General features: G+C 24.4%; 1 protein-coding gene across 1 annotated transcript in view; it reads left to right on the top strand.

Annotated features, from left to right (window-relative positions):
- The window catches only part of LOC132921825 (dipeptidase 1), a 140,427-nt gene continuing 115,329 nt past the window's right edge, over positions 1-25,098 (top strand). The window contains exon 1 of the mRNA XM_060985050.1: positions 1-463. The gene's annotated coding sequence lies outside the window, so the exon portion shown is untranslated. The remainder of the gene's footprint in view (positions 464-25,098) is intronic.

Consider the following 25,098-nt stretch of genomic DNA (forward strand, 5'->3'; position numbering starts at 1 on the left):
CCGCCGCCGCCGTTACAGCGGTGTTGTGTAACCGCGTTGTAGTCGCTGTGCGGCACGGCCACACCGTGCACGGGGGTCTGCTCTGAACGCCGCTCGGTTGTCATTGTGTCGTTACGCGTGTCCCGCAAATAAACACGCGACTTCAACAACGAGCAATTTTATTATTTTCAAACGATTTTCCCCGACGACATAACAACAATTTCACGCACACCACTGTGCGCCATATCACCTGCCGCCGATTCGTTTCGTTTTCGAGCGTCCACGACGTTAATACGAAAATTAACGTTGGAATTTTCAAATTTACCTAACGATAACTGCTCGCCGTGGTCTCGTACTCGCACGGGCACACCGTGCACACGTGGCCGTCACCGTGCTGGCGTGGTGCTGGCGGTCCGTTACACGAATGTTTCGCCGCCGCCAACTGCAGCTTATACGTTCACGCAACACGTTCGTTTGGCGCCGGGTGAGTGCCGTAGTTGGCTTTTACCTATATGTGTTGTATAGGTACGGAAATATAGAAATTGGCGATTTACGTCGTTCGTGACGCGTGTCGCGGTTGGCCGCAGTGAACGAATTTCGAAAAAGCGAAAAAAAAACACGCTTACCAAGAGGTCTAAAAAATGTCTCGTTGTCCTAAGTGTACAATAATAATTATTACAGAAGGAATTCGTATACGCTAAAATAGTTTTTTTTTTTAAATATGAGGAAAAAGAAAATATCATACTGTGCGCCGTAGTACGACGGTTTTGAGTTTAAGACTTTAATTCGATATGATTTTTATGAGTATATAAAGTGTTATTATCTCGTGCGCTGTCGTCGTGTCGTCTAAAATATAATGTCGTGTATTTTATTAAACGCATTTTGTAAGTTATTGTGTCTGTAACGCGCAACTATTGTCTGACGTCTGTTAGGAATGTACTGCGTATAAACTGTATCATCTGTTTCACGGCGCAGCTAATCCAAACGTCGTCAGTTTTACGAAGGCTAGCAAAGTGTATGATTTTTGCGCTAGTGTGCTCGAAATCTAAAATATTACCTTACAATACCCACTGCAGCGACTAAAAAGGTTGTTTTATCAATTCCAATTAATACAATATAAACAAACGAATATAAAATATAATCTACGTCGTTCGTGCCGTTTTGTGATGAGCTAACACTAGTGATAAAATTAAAAAAGTGTATTAAAAAAATTGAGCGTGCCAGAAGATTTAAAATATGTCTTATTTTTTTAATAGATACCAATACAATAATTACATAAACTACATTTCTATGTTAAAATATTTTTTTTTAGCAAACTTTTGCAATTTAAGCACTGGTTTTTGAAAAACTGTTTATTGCCATTTCACTATTATTATTCTGTTGATCATCTATAGACCATATGGTTTTTAAAAAAAACTTGCGTGACCGTTACAGATTTACAGTCCCACTGAGAATCGTTTTACTGTTGATACTTACCTATAATAGCATAATATATTACACGTGGTTTTTTCTTTTTTTTTACTCAGCCCACGGCATGTAGCCTAAAACAATTTAAAAATACAATATTATAGTAAAAAATCAAAATAATTACGTTTTTTTTTTTTTTAATGTACTTATTGATTTTCAAACTGATTTCGTTATTATTTTTCCGCATTAGGTTTGTAATTTATTAGTTTATGTTTTTTTTCTCACATTAGGGGTTTTTTTGTGCATAATCCTAACAGTATAATATATATATATACGCAGCGCCTCTTGATGTCCACTTGACGAGATTGCACGATAAGACGAAAATTTAAATCGACCCCAGAGAACTCTTTTTAGTTTCATTATTTGAAAAAATGTGATCCCTAAAACAATGTTTGATAGGATATTCCTATTTTTTATATTAAAATATGATTGAAAATTGAAAATAATTTTTTAATTATTATTTATTGAAAACTCCGATAAGCAAAAGTATTATATTTTGAAAAATAAATGTAAACGCTTGAAGCTTAGAAATATTTTAACCATTTTTGAAGGATAAATATTATGAAAATATGTAAATTTTATTTTTAGGTATTATGTTTAAAATTTTAGTAATTTAATAATTTAAACAATTAAATGAATGATTTTGTTAACCTATTTTAGTTTACAATTTTACATTCCATTCAAATGATATGTGAAATTAATTTACATTACAGTGAAATACCTAGTAAAATACCTATGGGCGGTATGCAGTCCTTTTTTTGAAATTTTTTTTCTATATATTGTACATATTTCTGTGGGATTTTAAGCATAAAAGCTACGGGACTAGTTATTAGAGGAATTAAATATCGTTGTATTCTGATTTAATTTTCCAGAAATTTAAGTGGTATGTCGCAATGTAATTGTATGTAACAAAACAAAAACACGAGCTTTTAGAGATAAAATTTATATATTTTAAACTATGAAAATTAATAATTTATTCATATGTTACCTATATCTATACATAAAATTTAAATAATGAAGAGTATTTATAAACTATAAAACTAAATTTATATACAACAAATAGTAATTTAATAAATGATAATATGATATATATAGATATATTTTTAATAAATATATGTCAGAAATATACGATAGATATCAATTATTTAACCAGTAAAATACAATTATTAAAATAAAAAATAAATATTTTATTATAAAGATTGATGTGTTTGATCAATGTAAGTGTATGTAAAATAAAAAAAAACAACTTATTTATAAAGTTTATAAAACAAAGGGCGCTACTATAATGTTTGATCTACCGGTTACTATTGATATATCGTCACTGAAATATGTCATTTATCGAAATCTTAACCTCCATCAAAATTTATTTCTTGGTACTTCTCAATAGTTCTGTAAGTTCTCCACTACATTATATCCTATTTTACTTTTGTACAAGTTCTTATATTGTTATTATCGCTTAATTTTTTTTTTTTTTTTAATTGCATACATACATATAGATTTGTTATGTATCATATTATGTCTGGATAAATTTCTAAAAGTTTTACCCATAACAAAAAAAAATATATTAATAAATAAATAAATGAATAAATAAATCATACAAAAACAAAAATAATTCACAAAAATATAATTTCATTCGATCTCAACGTAAGACGTTATCGACCACAACAAATGAAAATAGTTGTGGTTAAACAGAGATAAAATTCCTCTCTGTTAATGTGTGACTAAACTTTTATTAGTACTTATTAAATTAAATTAATACTTTAAGATCTTTATTTAAATGTACATAATGTTATCTTAATAGTAGTTTCAATAAAGTTGTGTAAATAGGTATATTTTTAAATCAAACTCATATCTGTGTAAGCATACGGTAGATCTCAAGTTAGAATAGTTGAAATTTAATTATTGAATATTATCATATAGGACAAAAAGGTACAGTTGGTGATAACAATCAGAATGGTATTAAAAATGGATATTTTTACTTTTAGTTAAAGTGAAAATAGATTTTAAAGTAAAAGATTTATTTTTATAATGTGTACTTTTATCTAATTTATTAATGTTTAAAAATATAAAACTAAATTGAATATATTATCAAGCAGGTAATTAAAAAATAATCTTTAAATTTGCCTTAATTTATCCTAAAACAGGATTTACTTTTATAATATAATTGGTACGATTTACGAGCATGATGAAAGTCTAGGTTAATTGGTTAAGATGATAATATAAATAGGTATCTTAATACGTTTATTATATGAATTTTAATATTTTAACTGTTAGAAGTATAATTATAAAAGATTTAATTCATAAAAGTGATTTTATAAACGGATATTTAATTTGTGTGTAATGAATTAACTATTGCTAAGTTAAAAAAATATAACTGTTTTTCATATAACATATAGACTTAATTTTTTATATGAATTTCAACATTCAATGCATATAAGTACTAGAATCAATTGTGTATAATATTTATATATTGTGTCAATCATAATATAAGTTGACGCAATGCAGTTGCAATACTGACAATATGTTTTCAAATATATAGATGTAAAACTATAAGTTAAACCTACAATAAAAATTTAAATCGGATTAGATTTTTAATATTTTAATTTTTACATATTTTATTTTCATAATACAATATATTTTAATTATCCGGGAACGAATTTACGATACTTGAATTTGCATTTGTACATATTTTAATAAAATTAAAAAAAATAAAATAGAATAGAATAAAGAGAAAAATATTGAAGTGTTGTGATATACATATGTATTTATCTTGATTATTTTTATGGTTATTTTCGTATAGAATTTGTTTATTGAAAACTACAATATTGTAATGTTCGTCGAATTGAAAACTATTCAAAAATGATTTATCGTCAAAATAGTAATTAATAATTATTACTGAATACGTTTATTTAATATTTACTATATAGATATATAGCATTTCAAAATATATGTAAATAATGATGATTAAATTATTTATATTATCAAAGATATCTCAGCTAGATCTCCCACTGAAATTTTGTATTCTTACAGTTAAATATTATTTATAATATTAATTTACTATCTAGTCAGAGCTGTAAATTGAATACATTAAAACTTATAACTTATAAAGAATTTACAGAATTTACAATTTTTAATATTTATTGTAATAAATACTATCTTAAATAATATACATATATAGATAATATTATATACATTGTTAACACACGAATATAATAATATATTGCATACCTATTATTGAATTCTATGCAAATTTATTTATTATTATGATTTTATGATATGTGTCTAGCTATATTTTTAAGGGATTGAATTCGAATAGGTACCTATATTAAAACGTATAATATATGGAAAAGCAAATCATGCTTTCAACAGACATTATGAGAAACATAGTTTAGGTGAAGACATTTTGATTGCAAATTGTCAGCATGTGTGATACTCTGATACACATATCTAAAACTAAATTGTCTATAACTTCTCAATAGATTGGATAGAGCACAACGTAAATACGTATAGTTAAGAACAGAACAAAAGAGCGGTGTTGATTTGGTTTGAACATTTTGAGTGTGTGTTACATTGATATTGACTTAAATATAATACATCACTTGGAAATTGATAAAATAATGAAAATGACAAGGATTACCATTATATATATATGTAAATAGTTTATTTGTATTGCTTTATTTTTGTTAGTATTTTGTTACTAATTTGGGTATATATTTATTGTTATTTCAAAAATTTTTAAATGTACAAAAACTATTGTTAGTGTACTATTGTGATTGTTTATTGAAAATATGTTTCACATTAGCATACTTATTTGTATAATATACAGGTAAGTATAAGTAATATTAATATGTATACAATGTATATAATATTAAAATATATTTTTTTAGTATTATCTTACAATCCTACATATTATTATAAAAGGATAAATATAAATATAACGATATCCTTGAAGATAATACGTATTTAAAAATGTATAGGTATGTAGTATATAAACCTATATTATTTTAGTAAATTTTACGTTATAAAAAAAAATGTATGATAATTAAATTTTTGATTTTTGAAATTTATTTTCAACAATTTGATTTGTTTATAATTTTACTTTTGATAATTTAGATTTTTTTTTTGTAAAATATAAATTTAAATAATTTTTTTTTTATTAAAAAACTTTTTATAACCCTAGTTTAGTGAGATTAATTCATGTAGTTGAATAATTGTATGGTCAGAAATATTATAATTAAATTTTATTTTTGAAAGTGGTTAAACCTTGATTTAACTGATTTTTAAAAGTTGAGCGAGTACTTACATAATAGTTTAAAATATTTAAATTTCACTATATTATTTGATGTAAATTTAAATAATGTTATGTATTTACGTAGTTATTGTAAATTAAAATAAGCATTTAGTGAGAAGGTACCTGAATATATTACTTACGCTTATATGCGTTTTATATATATATATATATATATGTATAAATGAGTTGTAAAATTTAGTTCTAGATTTTATCTTGGTTTTGACACCTTATTGAAATGATCGATGCCTATCGTTTTCTACCCTTTATATTATTATCCTTAATTACCAACATGAGCATTTAAATGAGTCACTACTCTTAATGTGCTTATAAACTTAGTTATAAACTATTTTGACAGGTATCAACTATTAAAAAAAATATTTGAGAACTTTCTGTAAGTAAAATTAACACCTTGATGCATGTTCTTTTGAAACAGTTTCTATGGAATAGCACGAATTTCTCTAATACGTATACAACTTTATAGTAGATTAGTTTAAATAGTCCTATAATTTTGTTGATGGATGGTAATTTATCGAATGTTTATTGATTCTGTAAGATCCATTTTGTATGTAACTTTAAGTCAAATGTACTATAGCGAAATAGATAAATTAATAAAAACTGTAAAACAGTAAATTTATCTAGCGGAGTGAACAAATGTTTGTTTTACTTTGATGTGGAAAGTTCTAAGTAGAGTAAATGCTCCTTATTGTATTCATTTTGGGACCAGATTATTTTGGATCATTAATCAAATTAGTCAATAAGGTTAAAAGTCCCAGAATAAACAGATAAATATGTGAAAAAAGAAGATTTGTTGGTGAAATAGATAAATTACTATAGTCTATGTACTTATAAACACATATTGATATTATTATTTATTATGTATTTCATAATATTGATTACATTTTAAATGATAGGTATTTTACAATCAGAGATAAATCATTAAAAATACTACCTTATTATTTTTTGAGACCAATTTATCTAGGATTAATTGAGTTTGTCCTTCTTCAGTTACCTTCATAACATCTGCTCATAGGCTTGGCTGGATAAGTTTTTGTATTTTTGTAATTTATCCATTTATGTGCTTTAATTGACCCAATTAACCGGTGTTGTGAGTCCAAACAGACGATTTTTTGTGTTAGTTTACGTGTAAATTGGGACTAGTCTATTTAAGTCCAAATGATAAATGGGATAATACTAATCTATACCCCAATAAACGTTAATTACTGAATAGTAGAAATTTGATTTAATATTTTTTTTAAATGGAAATTATACAATACACATAGTAATAAATTATTTAAATATAAAAATTAAGAACCCAATAAGAGATAATTTATCAACTGATATAAGTTGTTTATATGTGATTTCGGGGCCAGGAGTGTATAAGACAGTTTTTAGAAAATGTTCTTAATATTTTTCATAATAAAAACTTATTTTATAAGCAATAAAATTTGGTTAGCAATTGATAAAATAACGTTGAATCATAATATATGTAAGATGTGAAACATTAAATTATATTGATTTCAAATATTATTTAACATAAGTAGATTATATTTATAAGCATATAATAAAATTATTAATATTACTATTTATTTAATATAGCTTGGAGTTAATTTTATTGTAAAAATATTTTTATTTCGCTGAACACAATATAGTTTGCTAGATGCACACGTTTCAACTGAATTGTGTGTCTAAAGTACCTACTAAAGATGTTTAGTTGAAAATAATTTAAATATTATAAATACATCTTTATTATAATAATAATATAAAACTTTGAAGCTTTTAGTTAACTGAAATAAGACTATAAGAGTATTATTTAAATACTGACCTACAAAGTGAATCATAAAGTATGTAATTATTTAGATTTTGATATTATTTATAAATTATAACATTAGTTTCGTTTAAATTAAATTGTATTTATATTTTATGATAAATTTTGTAACTTAACATTAAATTAATATTAATACAAAAGTTGTAATTTAATAGATTTCAAATGGATAAGTAACTTATGAAATTATTTAAAATATTTTTTTATTCAAACGTTAAAGATGAATTTATTTCTTTATCACTTTTTCACAACCAGAAACACCAAAAGCATCTTAATTAATTTTTACTCCAATACAATCGATATCTCTTACGTCAAATCTTTCCCCTCTTTTTCCGTTTATTACTCCATTTAGTTTAAATATGCTGACTCGACTATTTTTTTCTTTTTTAAGAATCCAAATAAAAAGACGATGGTTTTTAAATTGAAAAGTGAGGAAACACATTAATCAACGGATGTAAAAATCTGCAGTAAAAAACCAGATGAAAAAAAATGTCAGTAAAATAAATAAAATAGAGTGTCAAGCAACAGTTGTGTAGTAATGTACGCATTGAATGTTACATATTATTACATTAAATTTAAAAAAAAATGTGTCATCAAAAGTTAACTCTTTTAATAAAATTAAATGTATTTTCAAATTATAATTGTATGAAAGTAGTTCTTCTTAGATTTTTTTATTAAATAATTGTTCGATACTTGTCTTAATCAGTGCATAGCAAATAATTTAAAAATATATCTTGCAGAATATTATTTACATCTTCTATGAGCTATAAAACAAAATATACATTTTATTTAATATTTTGAATGAGGTACTCAATAACATCAAGTAAATAGTTATTATACTAGTCATAATCATTTAAAATGTAATCTGAAATAACGACGTTAAGAAGTAAAATAAGACGTTTTTTGTATACAACTTTTATTTTTGCACTTTGTTTTTACAAACTTTAAATAGTTTTAGATAGTACAGTAAATAAATGAATATGTCAATATTTTCTAATTATTTTGCATAAAATAAAATACAATTTTATAACAAATAAATATTGTAGAATAATAGGATTATAAGTAAAAACAATCCGGGTTCGTTGAATAAATATTTCTTGTTGATATGTTATAAAAATTGTAATAGAGATTCATTTCTGATTTTGAGCGGTGCGCATTCATTTTATAATGATCTTATAATTTTTTTTTTTTTGGGTGGGGAGGGGAGGGTGGACCTGTGTACAGAATAAGTAGCCTTCAAAATGTTTCAATTTTTAACTTTGACGGTAGTTATTGAATCTAGTAAATAAAACAGGAGTTTTTACGTAAAATTGTGTAAACTGAAAAAGAATAATTGTAGGTACTTGAAATTATCAAAAATTGTTTTTATGATAATTTTCAATACATGATAATGTTTTTAAAATACTTAATTCTTTCGAATAAATTAAAGACATTTTCGGTTTGTATTAGTTTAATTTTAAAAATGTCGATACAAATTTTTTTGCTTGGTCCAAAAGCTCGAAATCTTAATAAAAGATCACATATAATAAGTTGTTTTTTTAGATATCAAAAAAATATTTAAAATATGTAGGTACAGTTTATTTTGTATAAACAATAGTAGTTTAAATTTTGAAAAAAAAATCATGAAAATTTGTAAATTGTTTTGCAGTTGAAAATGTATGAAATGTCCAATTTTTATAGCTTAAACTTGAAAATGTAATAGGTACTAAATTTGTAATAAGTTGTTAATACTAAAATCAAATTGAATACAATATAAACATATTTTTTTTGTTGACATTTTAAGTTAAAATTTAGACGTGTTTACATATTTACGAATAAACTATGAATACTGATATTTATTATTTATTTATTTATTTTGTTATGATCCAAAAACATTATTTGTGGGGACATAGAACTTTTAAGTATATAATTTATTTTTATCTATTTTATACATACAATGCAATTTTAAAATCTTATATTTTCAACAAAAATTATTTCAACCTACTATATTATTAAGAATATTAATATAAATATTAAAAATATATATAATTATATATAATATATTTAGGGATATTATAGGTTGATAGACGGTCTCCGCTAAAAATCATTTTCCGGATATAATGACATATAATTGAATTCAAATTTAATACGTATCTATCAGTATCTAGCAGTGACCTTTTCGATACCTATTGTATTAGCAACTAGAGTAGTACACACTTGCACACCTTTTTTAGACATTAAATTAATTTATTTTAAATACTGTTGTATGTAAAATGCTAATGTGGTTTTTTGTGAAAAAATAAATAATTATGTATGTGATTAGCGATTAGCGTTTTATATTATGATACATTCAAACAAAATTAACCGTTTATTAGATAAAATAAAATATGAAACGTTTTAAATAATTGGCTAAGGTAAAAAAAAATTCATACTAAAAAAATACAAATAATAAAATTTGGTGATATAAGTGTCGTAGGCCATATGGAAAATTAGTTTTTTTGCAAAAAGACTAGGCTCTTTGCAATGGGGTAGCCCGTTTGCAAACTATTTATTATTTTTCCAAACAGCCTGCTGTTTTTCAAGCTCATTACATACAGACTAACAGCAGTTAGGCTTTTTAAGAACTACAATCATTTTATGGTAAAAACCATTTTAATTATTTTATTTTAAGGGTTATTGATAATAACACACAGTACAATATATGTAACAAAAATGTAACATGTAATATTATTATTCATTATCAATAAGCTTTAAAATAAAATAATTAAAATGGTTTTTACCATAAAATGATTGTAGTTCTTAAAAGTCCAAACTGCTGTTAGTCTGTATGCAATGAGCTTGAAAAACAGCAGGCTGTTTGGAAAAATAATAAATAGTTCGCAAACGGGCTACCCCATTGCAAAGAGCCTAGTCTTTTTGCAAAAAAACTAATTTTCTATATGGCCTACGACATAAATATAACATGTGAAGTAGGCAGGTAAAATGTAAGTATATAAAATCAAACGTCAGTTACATAGCTACAATTTGTTTAGAATTTGAGAAATTTCCCATGGGTTGGAAGTCGGAACTCCCAACATGAAAATAAATCGAACTAAAACATACACTAAACAAATACCAACTACCAATTGAAATAGTTATTTGTTTGTACTTCTAGTTCTTATACATATAATGAAATATTGATGAACAGTTTTTGTTTTTAAACAAACTTTAAATTTAAATATGGTCACTAAAATAGTTATCACTTATTTGTCATGAGTCATTTGTTATACTTTATTAACATAGGTGAAATTTGAGGAAGGATTGGAGAGGCTTACTCCCTTAAATATTAAAATTAGCCCCTCCAAAAATTTGTGTTTTAAGTATTAAATCCTTTATTAATTATCTAATCTATATAACACAGTAATCGCTGTTTGAAGAAATTATTTTCTAAAGTTTAAACAACGATTTATTATTTATATATTATCAACATCGGACTACCCGTGGAACATTATATAATAAGTACCTAAATTATGTTATTTATTTTATAAAAATAAGTTTCATTTTAGTTATAGATGTATAATGTATATATTATTAAATATGTAGGAAAGTGGGTGAGAATATGATATTAGTATTTTAAGAGGGGATGTAGGGGCAAAAGCCTCCCACGGGGCTGTTTCATTTAAACATGTAAAGCCCCTTCATTTTAAAAACTGAAATTGCGCCTATGTTTATTAAAACAAAAATTTCGAAAATAAACGTTAAATTTTACCGTTGAATAATATGGTATTTTTATATATACATTATAGTCATTATACATATTATGAAAGATATACATTTAAATGAAGCAATTTATTAAAGTATATTCACCTACAATGTTTCCTTTAATTATACGTTAATTCAAATTTTTATATTTTCAAATATTTGGAATTTAAAACTATTTAAAAAGCGTCATGTGGCAATACTTTTTTTTTCAAAGAGACTCCTCCCCTTTTTACTATAAGTTATTTAGAACATAATTTTGATAAAAATTTTATGTTCATATTAGGTAATGGCAATTTTGACATTCACAAAATAATTATATTGCTATTAGGGAATTTCTTAAATTACATGAGTTGTAATAAGCTTATGATTATAATTTTTCATTTACTTGTTTATTACAATATAGATTACTAGGAATTTTTATAATTATTATAAATATTATTTAAGCATCGTATAAACTATCCCAAACTATGTTTTGTATATTGTGAGTTTTATAAACATTTATATGACATTTTTATATTGTTATTATATTAAATAAGACAGAGTCTGGGTTCATCTGGTTCATACCTTGTACTTCTATACATTTATACGTATTATGAATTTGTAAGGTACAAAAGGAAATAACTCTTCTGAAGGCAGTGGATTTAGATAGTACCCTATGATTGGACCACGGGGATTTAAAAAATGTAATTGTAAAATTAAATGTAAGAATAATAAGTGTACCTACCTGTCATGCTAGTAATAAAATATGTAACCATGAATGCTACAGTTGTTTGCTATGTGAAAATAATATTTTAATTTAGTTTATTTAAAAAAAGAAATAAGTCCCTTCATAATAACATTGTATAACGAGTATCGGCCATTGTTAAAAATTTCTAGTCAATATTCATATTTTAACAATAAACTTCAAACATTTATTAAACATTTTCAAAATTATTAGGAAATAGTATTAATTCCTACATAAAACAGGCAATTTCATTATTGCGTTATCATTTTTGACAATGAGTTATTATCATTTATCTCCATCATCGATAATACATATTATTCGAACGAGTACTTTCTGAATTATATAACTTTTTACAGGTTTAATAAGTCTAGTATATTGATTCTTTAATTATAGTAATTAATATTTATGTATCAACATTTTTTAATATATAAAACTGTCTGAGTAGTAAGTATATTAGACTACCTATATTATATTATACTACATTTACCTTATATTTTATATGAAATTATTATTGAAGTACCTTAATACTTAATGTATTATTTAAAGTTTAATAACTCTAAAACTACTTAGGTATTTAAATTTTGATTTATAAGTATCAACATTTTCGAACAATACCATATGAATCAATGATAAAAGAGGTAGAGGTGAGTCACTGTGTTTATTATTATAGTTGAATCAATAGTACCTTTATATATTTCTAAAGTGTATTCCAATATTACTCTGTAATATTCATTAATTAAATAAAAGTTACTTAATCTATAATAATAATAATATTGATGATTATGAATTGTATTTTAATTAAAATAGAAACTAAAATTAAATAAATTGTTCGATGAATAATAAGGAATACGAATATTTAGGTTTTTATTTATATTATCAGAAATCGGTTATGAAATATAGGGTAGTAAGTTTAAACTTTCAATGGTTCAATCTTTTGTTTAGTGCTTTTAAAATTATTATTCTTGCGATCTAACTAATAGTTTAAAAATTTGGAATGGTTTGAAAAGAGTTATTAGTCCTTGAAAAATAATAATAAATATTATATAAATTATTATAATGAATATTATTTACATAAAAAACATTTGTCAACATTTATAAAAATAGTAAATTAGAATTTATATTATTGATAAATTGGTAATCTATCTATTATTTTTTGTTAAACAAACTCAGCAGCTACTATTATATTATTATTTGAATTATTTCCGAATAATTAGATAATATTTTCATTGAAACCGAGTTTTAAATAGTTTCCATTTATAAAATAAACTTCTAATATAATGTAAAATGTATTTAAAATTAATGCGTTATTATATTAAATAATACTTGTTAAGTTTACTTGAAAAGGTTATTATTCATTTTTTTCTATGGTATTGTATTACTAAATAAAAAATAAATTCAATTTGAATTTACTTAGATACTTTATAATTTTGTATGAATCATAAATAATCATATTATATACCTGCTAATGGTCACAAATCACTAATATGCGTGGTCCACTGGGATGAATATGTTATTATACTTAGTATATTAATTATTAACCCAACCAAAAATCTAGTACATAACGTCATAATTTTTGGTTATTTTATGTATGATATTATGCATTATATAATAGCATAAATTAATCCAACAAATTATATTTTTTACAAAAATGTTCTCAACATTAATACTACTATCAAAATTATTAAATTTAAATAAAAAAAGTGTTGTAGCAGATACTTGTCTGACTTCTCAAAGATGTATATATATATATAAGAAAATAATTTTTATATGTAAGTATAGTGGATGAATCATGAGTCATGATATTTTTCAAGAAATGGTCTACTGAGATTGAAAAAACTCCATTGATATACCAATAAAAACACCATTTATTCTTTTGAAGGATTTATATATGTACATATTATATTCAATATGAACTGTAACTAATATTAAAAAACAATGTTGTCGGTCATAAAAATATAAAATGTTATTAAAACACTATCGACATTGTAGTCAAACGTATACCTAACATAATCTACGCGTATTGGTAATAGTTTTGGTTTAAAACGATACTATTATTTAAATTTCTTAAGTAATTCAACAAACATTTTGCTATTGTGATGGTAAAATATTCATCTACCCACAACCACGTAGTAAATAGAAATTATGTTTGAAAGACTTTTTAAAAAATATATTGACTAGACTAGTGTTAATAATAATTTATCATATTACAATTGGATCCTATAACTAATTAAAATAAAATATTGTTAAGAAACACCGTGAATCAAAAAAATAATAATATTAGTTTAGAACTTTAGATACTGCCATCGTTAAATTAATTAATTTATTGAAAATAAATCTTATTACGAGATTAATGATCGTTGTCTTTCGTTGTTTTCTAAAGAATATTTTTTAGGTAACTTCATATGCATTCGCAAGTATAATGTGGCAGCTATCTACTTTCTGTTTGTGGCCTCCAAAAAAGTATGTCTTATTTTTTACTCAAGTAGATTATTCTAATTTCCCTAATAAGTTACAATACACAATGCATACTCTGGTTTTATTTTGAACAAATATTCAAATTTTCTATAATATTTTGGGAAGTTGATCCACATTAAATATTATTCTTAATTAGGTTATAATAAAGTATTTAGAAATTTTAAAAATGTTTTAATTGTATGTTTGGCAATTTAAAGTAAAAAAATAAAAATATTGGCTCGGTTATTTATTTGCACATGTTAAGGATTTTAAATATTTTTTCAAAACAAAATTTGGGATAGTTTTTCTAACCTATCGCTGAGGCTATAACATCGACTAAAAAAGCAATAGTCACGAGGTCCTTTGAATGGCATAATTTTGATTAGTCATGTTTTTTCAAGTTTGACACTGACAATAGTATACAATAATTCATATTAATATGACTGGGATTATTGAAGTGTATAAAAGTTTCATAACCGTATTTTTTAATTTGGCCAGAAAAATTATGAAATTAATAATAATAACTAATATATTTAGTCTACTAGACTTTTGAGTAACTATAGTTATATTTATTTAGTTTAACTAAAGTAACTAATTAAATTTATAAATTCACTTGGGGATTGTAAGAATGATAATACATTTATTTTGCGGAGTGATTGTTAATTAAATAATAATTTGAAACTGTAGATCATATATATATTAACGTTGCTGAACCTCCAAATGAGAATGCTACTGGACTTCTTGATGTAATTAAGTTTCTTAATTTGTTAAAGTATTCGAAACTAAGAGTTTCATGTTCCAATTTAGAGTTGTAGACTTTTGATCATTGATTGAGTTAATTTTGATTAGTTAACATTTGAAACGTTTTTAAGAGGCTCATTGAATATTTTAATAGCTTAGCTATTTTAAACACATTTGAAGAATAAACGGCGACGGGTGACCGTAATATAATGTCTCATGAAGAAAAGAGTACGTAAACAGTTTTCAAATTATTATTTATTGTAAACGACTTACTGACTATTGTCTATTACTATAATAAGATTTTACAAATAAATGTTCCTTCTATTCTAAAAGTTTATATCAGTAGGTCTTATTATTAATTATAAAGACTATCTCAAACTTAAGTAAGTGCGTAAATATAATTAATTGATAAGTCAATCAAACTCAAGTTTCTAGAAATATATACATCTACATTGACGAGCAAGGTCTTGTATTATACTAAATCTACAATTATAATACAAATTTGTTTGGTATTTACCCTCATCTTACTTATATTACTAAATGACCTTACGTTTATATCGATTCTCAAGAAATGTAATATTAATTTGATTATAGAATACTGATCAAAACACTTGTTAGCATAAATAGTTAGATGTATATTGTATATACATACCTATATGATCTATTTTTTTTTCAGATTTTTTTTCATGTATATTTATTTGTATTGTCGCGTTTAATATACAAAAGTACTTACTGTTTACAAGAGTATCTTCCTTTTTTGAATCAACCTTTGGCCTCAGCGGGAGGGAGAGATATCACAATGGTCTTGTTTTTATTAACAGTATATATAGTCATTATTACATTACTTACAGCGTTTTCAGTCTTTTTGTTTTTAAACAAATAGTTATCAGATGTCAATATATTTTCGTAGTTCTTTTATTGAACTTTTTACAATATGCACCTAATGTACGTTTGCAGATTAATATATTTTAGTCGCTATATTATATCGAATACAGAGTACCTTTAAATTTTTTCAATAGTGTTGCATCAATTTTGATATATTTAATTAAACCTTTAGATATTTATTGAGAGTGGTATTATAATTATATTTACAAGTATATAATTACGGTTGAGCTTTGACGATATTTGGTTGATTTTTATTAAACGGTATTTTAAAAATTGCTGAATTTAGAACTGCTATAAAATATACTATAAATTAATCTACGATGCTAAACAATAGTTTTAAAATTAAATAAGTAGTTCGACCGGTCTGGCCAACGGCCGAGTCCCTTTTTGAACGAAATACCTACCTAAGGTATGTTACCGTTAAAGACGTAAATCGAGAAATTAACGTTAATGACTAATCAATAACGATATTTCCGATCAAATTAGACGGTATATATACGACGTTGAATAGGAAATAATATTAATGTTCATTATTTCCAGTCAATGATGAATTTAGTAGGTACTAATAATAATGTAGGTCCTTCCCTGTTCTGTAATATTTGATGGTCGTACATCAGTAGATAAAATATATTAGTAAAATTCACAATCATAGACAAGGAGCCGTAACTAATCTTCAATAGCAGTCATAAAATAATGATGAAGTATTCCAGTGGTAAGTTGACAAAACTTCAATCAGAAACTACTGGTATATCCAAAGTATTATTTAAAAAACATTTTGTGGTTATGTAATTTATTATACCGTGGAGAAACACGTCCTACACAAGATTTTTGAAATGTATATATCTTACAGTTGGTAGACTTGTACTATATATGTGATGTATGTATATATAATATAATATTTAATTTGTATATACATATATCGCAACAATACATGCATGCATATTTATATGTATATATTATATGGGTTTGTGTGTATGTATATTATATAGACTTATGAATGTTTTAAGTCTTCCGTATCAAAATTATCACTTTAGTGTAAAATTCTTAGAGCTATTGTATTCAGAATTCCAAACAGAATAAACGAGATGATATTTTTTTATAAGAATAATATTAAAATAGGTGGTTTTAATAAAATATATTTTTTAATGCAACACATGTAAAACTTTATACAAAGCAAATTAGCAGGATTTAACTAAACGCATTTTTATTTTTTGCATAGCGATGAAATGTCTGTTTTTAAAAATTCTTTGACCTTTAAAGTCAAGAGTGCGTTGATGTGTTATAAACGTTTACCTAACCTAACTTAAATAAATGCATTTTTTGAAAACTTAGAGAAATTTTAATAAAAGTTAAATATTCTAATCAATTTATTCAATATAAATAAAATGGCCAGGCATCTTGGATTGTATATACTTATACATTAATCACATTTTTTAAAGCTCCTTTTATCACAAATAATATTTTAACTCCGCCATACTTCTTCATTAAACCTTATCGATATTTACTAATTTTTTGAGACTTATCACTTATGAGTTATCTATATATGTATTTCAGATTTTAGGAATTTATAATTGGATTCCTTTAAGTGACGTATGGTGTCTTATTTCCGATTATTTTCAATACTTCGATTTTTGGTTGAACCACGTCTTGCCCAACACTGGTATTTATAACTACAAGTATGTAAACGATGAAGCTATTATATAAATAAATTAAAAACATTAGTATAAAGTTAAAATCATTCGTATTTAAAATTTAACGAATGTTTATTTTTTACGAAATTAGTTTTTAGCTTACAAAAATCGATGTCTACATCTTTATATAGGTAGGTAAGTGTTAAATTATAATTGTCTTAATGTGATGAAAAATGGACGTAATATAATAGTATTAAACGATAGTATAATTTATTTGTAACAAAGTATATATAATTAATAATTAATTAATATGTATAATCAATAATAAATTAACTAATAAGATTGTGTGGACGACCGCATTTTAGGTGTTGGTTGAGTATTCGGCGTATATTTAGATTGAAGTGCAGTGAACCTGTTGATTTAAGTAGGGAATTATGGACATTTTCAGCTCAAGCACTTATGTGGCATAAGTTTTTTAATTTGTGCAAAATTTTATTTTGTATGAAATAAGGTGTATTGAGGATTATTTTTTGTAGGTAATATATTTTGAATTGTTAACTAAATAATATGCTCAAAAAAAAAATTACCAATATACACAACTGTATTTTATTCTTTGTAATTATATTGCCTCTAAAACTATTCTATTATTCCAATATTATTTAGACATTTGTAATCAATATTTTTTTTTCATTACCTAACGACTCTGACATTCAATAAATAATTGTTTGTGATTATTATACTTATACAAAACAAACTAGCCATGTTAAATGTAACAATATTGTAAGATACGTGTGATAAAATATAGTTTATTTGTTTTTTTACGGTCATTAGCAAAAAGGAATTCAAGTTCAAGGTATATTTGAGAAAAATGTTAGTTACCCTGAAGTTCGATTATAATAAAAAGTTTAAAAAAACAAAAGTACTGTTAAAATTGTTTGAAGGGAATACTTTTTTCGTGTTATTGATAATAAAAATTATCATAGTCCAAATCACCAAGAGTTTACTGTTAAATTGCATAAAGTAATTTACATTGTATATATAATAAGTATCAAACGATTGTTTCATTTGGTGATTATTAAATTCTATTATTAAATATAACTGAAAAGATGTTTTCACATGAAACTTTGCCCAAGAATACTTAATTCCTAAACTGGTAATTTGTTTGGGTCGCTATTTCAATTTATAGGATGATATTTTCAGCATTTTTTCTAAATTAATATGAATATTTAATACAATTTAAGAGAAAGCTATAAGTTAATATTAAAGCAGTTCAATTAAAACGTAGGTAGTAGTATATAAATATTATAGAATGTATCCGTAATAACGGCACCATTATATCTCTTCACTTTCAACTAAACCCTTACTGTCACAGCTAACTTCGCAGATGATAAAACCATTCTGATTATCCACATTGATCCTGATATAGCGTCACATATGATTCAACCCCATTTAAATCTATTGGAAATCTGGTAAAAAGACTAGGAAATCAAAATAAACCAATTAAAGTCAATACATTGCATATTCATACTTAGGCATAAATACTGCCTTACTATCGGGCCTGGACAGCATACCACTTACAACTGCTCAGAATATTCGTCATCTATTACTACAGCTTGATCGCCGTCTAATATCGGCACCTCAAATTTTAAATAATAGACTCCATCAACTTAGCTTTCTCCTTACCTCAAAACACACAAATCTCCGTTACAAAATATTAATCTATAAAATCCTCTTATAACCCACTTGGAACTGTAGGATCCCGTTCTGGGGCTCAGCTAAGCCCTATAACATAAATAGTATTCAAACTTTCCAGTTAAAGTGTCTCGGCCAAATCACTAAAGTTCCATATCATGTCTCCAATTACATACTTCATACTGATCTTTCTATCCCTCTTGTCTCCAAAGTCGCCAACACTCTTTACAAAAGATTCAATGCTCGTCTCCAAAACTACCACAATCCACTCGTAAACTAGCTACCCCTCAACATCCCTGGTGACCCTGAGAGATGTCTAAAATGTGATTAGTGTCGGGACCTATTAACTAAATGAAAACCAACACATCTACAACAAAATGCCTTCACCGTAAGGTATTTTCAGTCTTCACTTTTGTATATATTAAAGCCACTAAATTATTTTACAATACTGACACTTAATTGTAAAAATGTATTTATAGATTGTGTAAAAAAAAATAAAAAATTGACGTTAAAAAAGAATAAACATTTGAAGTTAGAATAAATTATAAAAAAAAGTAAGCTGTTTCGTATTTAGAAATTCATAAAAACTTTGGTTTTTTCATCTAAGTTTTGAGAATTTAATACAAGATTCCTCATAAGTAATTCATACTGAAACCTTAAAATTTAAAAATTATATAAAGGCAATTATTTTTTATAGAGATTTTAAGTTTAAATTTCGATGAAATTATTTATTTAAACGATGTTAATTATTTTGTTATAATTTAAAACTATTATTCAATATTTATGGTAACTTGAAACTTTTACGTACTTATATTATAGTTTATATTATTATGAATTTAACTATACGCAATGATATTTTTGATTTATTTTAAGATATAATCTATTTATATTTTATACTATACATCTAATATTATTATATTACGGTATTTACAGGAATATATTATTAAGTTCAGACTGTTCAAAGTTATTTAAGTTACTATAATATGGTATAAATATAGATTATTAAAATAATTAAATTTTAATAATATAATAAATGCAATAGCGACCTACCGTAATATTAAAAGTAAAATAAATTACTTTAATAGCAATATATATAAAACAAAAATAAAATATGAAATATACTTAACGATAATAGGCTGATGGACTGTCTCCGCTCACAATTGTTTTTCGAATACAATAATATATCATTGAATTCAAATTTAATACATCCATAACACGCATTATCATAACATTTGTGTAGTAACTCAAAAATTGTCGATTTTGAGTTATACATGTTTTCCAATAGTAAAAATGTCGTTCTTTACGATGCACTTCCGTATTTTCTCGTATCTACAGTTTAAAACAACTTAAACCAGAAAAACGGTAATGCATTTAGGAAAATAATTGGTGGCTATAAATGGAATAGTGTCGTATCTCAAAATAATACACTATTGCAGTAGTGCAGTATTGTTTTTTTTTTTTTAAATAATTCACTACTAAACTGTAAATTGAAATTGTTTTTTTTAGTTTCGGTTCATACCCTTTACTTCTTAGAATAGTAAGTATTAAGTCCCTATATAAAATTAAATATTAAAGTTATTAATTTCATTAAGAATGGAAACATTTCAGATTAAAAATTTAAGTTATTATAGTAGTAATTGGGAAATTTGTTGTGAAATATCTATAACATTACTGTATTAACTCAAAAATAAGTTAAGTTCTAAACGAAGAAAAATATGTTTTTTTAACTTGATATTATAAATATAAACAATATATACATAAACGTCAAGACAATTTGAATCCAAAATTTGATGATGATACGTGAAATACGTATAATGTCTTACAGCTGTTTTACAATGCTATCAAATCAAAAAACTCGTTTTTCTCAAAACATGGTTTTTTGAGTTGGAACATTAATGTTCTGATAGTACGAATAGTGTCCCGATTGACATTTAATATTATATACCAGAGCGGTATCCACTTGCTTACAATTTCCCCCCTGAATTTCAATAAAACATTTTCGTTTGGTTAAAAGTTTGAAAGCTAAGTACAAGGTTTCTCATAAGTTTCTATTAATAGAAATACAATTTTTTTTCGGGAAGTTAAATTAAATTTTTATGAATGTTTGAAATTCAAAATTTTACATATTGCATATTCATCCATAAAATAATTATGTCTCCTCAAACGATTTTTGTTATTTTGTTGTAATTCAAAAATGAATAACTGTAGATACATACTTTAATTATTATTACTAAATATTTTAATATTATTATTTTCAGTAATGGTATAATTTTTAAAATATTTTTGAGCTATTTGAAAATATTTGAAATTATTTTTTGTATAAATATCGATAAAAAATTTATCACTGGTAAAAATGGTTGAAAGTTTTAATTTTCACATAAATTAGTCTTCTACCCGTAAAAAAAATATTAAGAATATAATATGGGCATAATTTTTTTTTTTATGTAAGTAAAAATTTTATAAAAATACAATATTCCTCATAAGTAGGAAGTTCATATTGGAACCATAAAATCTAAAAATATTCAAAATTAATTATTTTAGACATATTAAGTTCAAGTTTAGAGGAAATTACATATTTAAACGATGAATAATGATGCTAATTATTTTATTATAATTCAAAAACATTATTCATGTTGATTTAAAACTTTTACGTATTTTATGAATTTTATCATATGCACTGACATTTTCAAAACATGTAGATTAATTGTATGATATTATCTATTTATAACACGAAACTTTTCACATTATTTTACAGTAGGGTGGTATTAATTCTTAAGTTAATAATATAATATGGTATAAATATGTACCATTATAATAATTAAAAACTATGATAAATGCAATCGATATATTTTGGAAAAATTGAAATCAGCCTCTTGTAATATCAATAGTAAAATTATTTTCTTTTGCATACCAATATTTTGGCTTATTTTTAAGCTTATCATTATTTTCTATAATAATATAATATCTTCCTCATGTACTAAAACTATAATATTATTATTTTCTAACCTTTTACATACCTTATACGATCCCTTCTTGCTTCTCTTACTACTTTTTCTTAAACTATATTGATTAAAATAGTTATGTCACCTTGCTTATAGTCATTAATCCTACTGTAGCTACGTATAAAATTAAATATAATATTACTATCAGAGCTCTTCTACATTCTTTCAATATCTTTTCATTTGTTATATAATATATTTGACCATGGGCGTGATTAAAGGAGAAATTAGAGGGATAGATCCCGCTCCCAGAGCCTTATTTTACTAATATTTTTCAATACTTAGAATTTAATAGTATAATGTTATTAATTATCGTATTCTTAATAGAGTTTAAGAGTTTTTTTTTTGAAGTGATAAAGTTTACAGTTTTCTACTAAAAAAATTCATCCCTCTCCTCCAAAGGCAAATTTCTAATTACGCTACTGTATTTGACTTACTAACTGATTAGTTTTAAAATTATTAATTAGCTAGATCATAAGCTCCAACCTCTACCTTCGATGTTGAAAGCCAATAGTGCTCATTTTAATTTATTTAAATGTTATATCGGTCGAAAAATTTAAAATTTATTATATTTAAAGGTAGTAGATTTATTTGATTCTAATTATTAAATTGATGTTCTTGTAAATTTTATGATCCTTAATAAAAGTTATAATTTTACTGAACATGTTGGTTGTACTCCTGTAACACATATTTTATAAAATTTCATTTAAATATTAATATTAACGGTACAGTGTGATATTTATAAAAAGTATTTGTTTTGAAACCATATATTTTTTTAATTTTCTGCTTGGTACAATAAAAATTATTTTTGTTCGTCTATTTTTTAATGGTTATAAGAGATGTGTTATTTAATATTTTAACTGAATACTCTAACTAGTAAATAGTATTTAGTTTTTAATCTATTGTTATAACTTATAAATATGCACTTTATATTTTATATGAAATTGAAGTAAACATATAGTCCGAACTGTATTTTCTATCTATATTTTAGCTAGTACTCCATTTTTTACTACGAAACGATGAATTTCTACTTTCATTCATGTAATATAATATGTTAGTACCTACTTAAATGTATTGATATAATCATATATACAAGCTATGCAGATAAACTGAACAACTTAATACAATTTTTACTTTAAGTAACCTTATATATACCTATTCATAGTTATATAAACACGATAAAGTAATATTATGTTTTGGTTTTACTTGATGTTTAAGGGGTTAAGCTTAAGCCATAACTCGTAATATGTATATTTTTTGTACTTACCATTATCATTTCTAAAGCGTTATATGTAGTATTGAAAGCATTTTAATGTTAAAGAGTGATTTATTTGTTAGAAAATATAATATATAATTATAATATCTACTTACATTAAATACATTTTATTTGATATTGCTTGTTTATTAATTTTTTTCCGATCACATCAAATGGCTCAATTAAAATATACGTAATATAAATTAATTCTCGAGAAATCATTACATATTATACTTAATTAAATGACCTAATATAGGTATTAGGTATGATATGATTTAAGTGGTTATAATTGATGTATATTAAACTAAAACATTTATTTAAATTTATAAAACTATAAATATCCATATTCAATTACAAAACTTGACGTATTTGATCATCAAGGATAAACATGTTTTTATATAATACGAGTACATACTATGTATTCATGTATTTAGTACATTAGGAATTTAATAAATATGGGTACATTTTGAATGGCAAATTAATATTTAAAAATACTAAATAATATATTTCGTTTATGACAAATGATTCAAATTCAAAAAGTAAACTAAATTTCAGCATCAAAATTAATGTTCTAAATAATAATTCAAAAGAACTACCTACTCTTTGATATTTTTTAAATTGGTCATTCGCTTGTAACTTTCTTTTTGTTGTAACTTGAGAAAGTGTGAAATATAAAGTTTTTTAAGTACCTATTGTTATAAAATTGCATTAATGATAAGTTCAAAAGATAAGAAGGGAACATCTAAATAATTGATAACATAACTATTAATTAATAATCGAGGAATAGTTTCAACTCGTACCCGATTTCTAAATTTCTTATACTTGTATACTCTTTCTCATATTGTATAGTTCAATCAATATTGTAGTTTAACTTTACTTCCGCCAATAATATACAGTGTACTCAAACTTTTTCTAGTTTATTAATTATTATATATCTGACCAAAGCAATATTTTTGATGTAAAAATAGTTCGGAACGTTTATTGTTTCGAAGTGAGACATCGGGTAAATGAGGAATTCAAAATATATTATAATCGTTACTCATTATTATGTATAGGAATTATATTATATTAAACAGATGGTTCATTAATAACTATCATGACATAAAAGTTTTAGTTTGCTTGTTGTTTATAAGGACAACTCTAATATACAATGCGTAAGTCAGCTAAATCGTGTTTACAAGATGTTGACGAGATTTGACGTTAAAGGATTTTAATCGATTTGACATTAAATATCTGATAACTTGTATTTGAATGTTATTTTTCGTAAAAGTATACTGGTGAAGTTTTAGATTGAAGAGTGATTATGTCAAATATGTATATATATAATATATATATATTTTCATTATTTATCTCAGAAAAAAAATATTATTGACAATTGGAAATAGAACACAAAAACTTTTTTTATTTAAATTTTTACCGTTCTATACTGTTAGGTTAT

The sequence above is a fragment of the Rhopalosiphum padi genome, chromosome 2 (assembly GCF_020882245.1).
Source record: "Rhopalosiphum padi isolate XX-2018 chromosome 2, ASM2088224v1, whole genome shotgun sequence".
Lineage (NCBI taxonomy): Eukaryota > Metazoa > Arthropoda > Insecta > Hemiptera > Aphididae > Rhopalosiphum > Rhopalosiphum padi.